This window comes from Galeopterus variegatus, unplaced genomic scaffold (genome assembly GCF_000696425.1).
Source record: "Galeopterus variegatus unplaced genomic scaffold, G_variegatus-3.0.2 Scaffold1891, whole genome shotgun sequence".
Lineage (NCBI taxonomy): Eukaryota > Metazoa > Chordata > Mammalia > Dermoptera > Cynocephalidae > Galeopterus > Galeopterus variegatus.
The window spans coordinates 175992-176963 of NW_007728002.1; the positions used below are offsets into that span (position 1 = coordinate 175992).

Sequence of the window (972 nt, forward strand, 5' to 3'; positions counted from 1 at the left end):
CTGCCACTTTCTGCCATGAGTAGAAGCAGTGTGAGGCCCATGCCAGATGCAGCTGTCCCAGCATTGTAAGCCAAATAAACCTCTGTTCTTCTTTATAAATTACCCAGTCTCAGTTAATTCTGTTATAGCAACACAAAATGGACTAATACACCTCTGTAAAGGCCCTATTTCTAAATAATGTCACCTTCTGAGTTACTGGGGGTTAAGCCTCCAACGTGTCTTTTTTTGCTGGGGGATACAATCCAATCCATAATATGAAAGATGGTAGAAACTTGACAGGAGCACTACACTAGGAGAGATGCTACACCTGAACAGTTAGGGGCTCTATCTTCCTATTACACATACATGACCAGGAGGCAATTCAATTATTGGCTTTAATAAGTAAAGATGGATGACGGAGAATAAACAAAAGGAGGATCATTAGAGAAGTAGAGACTTTATTTTGAGGGATTGTTAGAATTCCAGGATTCCTCTTTACAGGTAAGCAATAAAGACTGGACACTGGCAGCAGAAAGATCCTCAAGTGGCCTTCTTTATTCATGAAATTAAAGCTATTTTTTTTCTTCCCATCTCCACAGGGATTTTATGATCCATAGACTAATAAATGCCATGCATTCTGAGCTCTGTGGAGGAAAGGTCTTGAGTTAGTTCAAAGCATTTATAGTGACAGAAGATTTTAGACATGTTCAAGAAATTGCATGTAAAACAGATCACTTGTACTTTCGAAATAGTACACAAGACATTAGGTAGAAGAACACACAATTTGCTTGGCTTAGGTGTATAGTGGCTTAGATATAGAAACATCAGGCCTTTATATACTTGCAGAAGTGCAGTCTGTGTCTTTGTGACGTTACTGTCAAAGGCCAATTGGAAACTTCATACATAATGGTAATATGTGGATTCCATGTTGAAACTCACATAGAATTACTGTCATTCTTATGTCGTTGCTCTTTCTTCATTCATCTCGATCTT

At 38.5% G+C, this 972-nt stretch overlaps 1 long non-coding RNA gene across 1 annotated transcript; it reads right to left on the reverse strand.

The window, feature by feature from the left end:
- Positions 1-420: 420 nt before the first annotated feature.
- LOC103595935 lies at positions 421-972 on the reverse strand. The gene is made up of 2 exons (XR_551002.1): positions 919-972; positions 421-623 (listed from the first exon to the last, which is right to left on the reverse strand). It is a non-coding gene; the product is annotated as an uncharacterized LOC103595935 (long non-coding RNA).